The sequence below is a fragment of the Gymnoscopelus microlampas genome (assembly GCF_963454915.1).
Source record: "Gymnoscopelus microlampas genome assembly, chromosome: 13".
NCBI classification, from domain to species: domain Eukaryota; kingdom Metazoa; phylum Chordata; class Actinopteri; order Myctophiformes; family Myctophidae; genus Gymnoscopelus; species Gymnoscopelus microlampas.
In genome coordinates, this window is record NC_139950.1 from 30,674,758 (window position 1) to 30,677,257 (window position 2,500).

The 2,500-nt window shown below is 43.6% G+C and overlaps 1 protein-coding gene across 2 annotated transcripts in view; it reads right to left on the reverse strand.

Annotated features, from left to right (window-relative positions):
- The window catches only part of tnfaip3 (tumor necrosis factor, alpha-induced protein 3), a 17,623-nt gene that overhangs the window by 12,737 nt on the left and 2,386 nt on the right, over positions 1-2,500 (reverse strand). The window lies entirely within an intron of this gene.

Sequence of the window (2,500 nt, forward strand, 5' to 3'; positions counted from 1 at the left end):
ATAACTCCGGGATGGAGTTATGACATTTTTCTGCTGTACCATTCATCCTAAGATATCATAACATCATAGAAAAGGTAAGAAAACCGTGGTCCAAAATTCCCCTTCAAGCCGACGGCTCAGATGAGCCAATCCATCCAAATTGCCATTTGGCACCGAACATCTTGGGATCATATGAGACAAACGTTTGAGACCGCTCGGCCAGACGCTTTGCGAGTTACGCCGGGACAGGGTGACAGACACACACGCAGAAATGGTAAATTATAGTATAGATCGATTTTTTTATATACATAGGAGTCGTTTAAGGGAACCGTTAAGGAATCTGAATCTTAAAAATCTTAAAGGATCCCACCCCAAGCCACATATTGAATTACATTAACTAGAGAATCAGTTTTGAGGTTGCAAGTGATGCTTGCTTGATTGATTGATTGATTGATTGATTGATTGACTGACAGATAATGTGTTTCCGTGTCTCTGGTCATCTATAGCTCTGTCCCTCCCTCTGTCCAGTTGTCACCAATATTATTGTGTGTGTGTGTGTGTGTGTGTGTGTGTGTGTGTGTGTGTGTGTGTGTGTGTGTGTGTGTGTGTGTGTGTGTGTGTGTGTGTGTGTGTGTGTGTGTGTGTGTGTGTGTGTGTGTGTGTGTGTGTGTGTTCCAGTGACTCAGCAGCACTCAGTCCAGTGTGCAGTGTGCTTCTGTGTGCGTGTGTCTCGTCCTTCCTCTGTTCAAAGTCACGTCTGGGTCCTTCGGAGTTCCAGACGGCTCTAAATGCTGTCTCATTTTTATGACGTCATCATATGATGACATCATCACTGTGAGCCAGATAATTCCATCCATGCTACTGGCAGCAGAGGCTGGGAATTTGTAATCAGTCAGGGATCTTCCTGAAGGGGAACCAGGTGTGTGTGTGTGTGTGTGTGCGCGCGCGCGTGCGCGTGCGTGTGTGTGCGTGCAGTGTATGTATATGTCCAATAGCAACTCCCTAGTCATTACTTCAGAAGTTACCATTGCAAAAGCACATAACGTTTCACTAGAACATTACACATAACATCAATAACTGCCTCAACCTCAGCATTTCAAATAGATTTTGAAATCAGGCATACTTAAGCTGAAGTGGAAACAGACTCATTTATCTTTTCCTGTACAAAAAAACCCTCAACGCCACAGTGGATACAGTATTATCTACTATCAGTGGAACATTGCATGATAGAGATGAAGCTTGAACGGCCTAGTTCTGTGGTTAATGCTATGGGTGACTATTCACTTAATGCCTTCGTCTAGAACGCAACCACCCAGGTAGGTAGAAGTATTTATGACACAGTAACGTCTAATCATTGATCAACTGTGACACAGCGAGATAAGGTTGTTCTCTGTAAAGGAAAGTGAACTACAGTACAACCGTTGGTTAGTTGATATTTAAGCTAAAGCTTAATTTATACTCCATTGTACGACCGGTCGATTGTTGAAAATAACAAATCTACAAGCTCACAATGTGTCGCAAGTGACATCGACATACAACTAAGTATGAATCAGGCTTAAGCCACAACATGATGGCCAGACTTACATGCAGTGATGCAGAGAGACAGACCGACAGACAGACTGGCAAAGACATCTGGCTAAGTGGCAAAAATGACGATCCGCTGACATTCTCCCACACTCGCACGTGTGCACAGACACAAGCCAAGGAAAGGGGACTAACCCCAATCTGGTTGTGAATGTAACCTGGTGGAAACAGAGTCTGAAACAGCCGACAGTAAACACAGGCCTGTGATGCCTGAGAATTTCCCAGCATGGCTCTGATCAGAAATCAACAGGTTGAATGGTTGTCTACCGCGGGATGTTCCCACCTTATGACATCCACGCAACAGAAAACATGACTTAGCATTGGGGTGACTGAACTAAAATGTTTTGTTGTCGGGGGGCTGCTAAATGAGTGTTTGTGAAAGTGGAACCCTTTGTACCCCATTCACTGTCATTTACAGTAATGTGGGTCATGATGAGTAATATCCTGTGAGAATTTGCATTGTGAGTACCCCTGACTCACAGTTAGCTCCACTGGACCCGAGAACAGAACTGTAGATGAGAGGAACAGAAACCCGCAGCCCTGACAACACTTACTGCTACTGGCACAGCAATCGATTAAACAATATTACTACTGTGTTCTTAAGCAATCTTCTAAAGATGTTCCAGAGATCCATCTTCTAAGGAAGTCCCATTTCGTTGACCTAGAATCTAAAATCCCCAATAACATACATTAAAGTGGCTTCAGAAACACACTAGTAGTATATGGTCCACAAACCGAACAGGTTAACACGTTGCATTCCAGCTAGCACGACATCACAAAACGTCACCGCGATGTATTGAGTAGGCTCTGACCAAGAGAAGATGTACGATGGCTTAAAGATTTCTATGAGTTGTCAGCAGAGTGCTTTAGTATCATTCCACCATAAAGATTCAGAGGCCCTCCCCTTCAAAACTACAAATATAAAATAACAAAACAA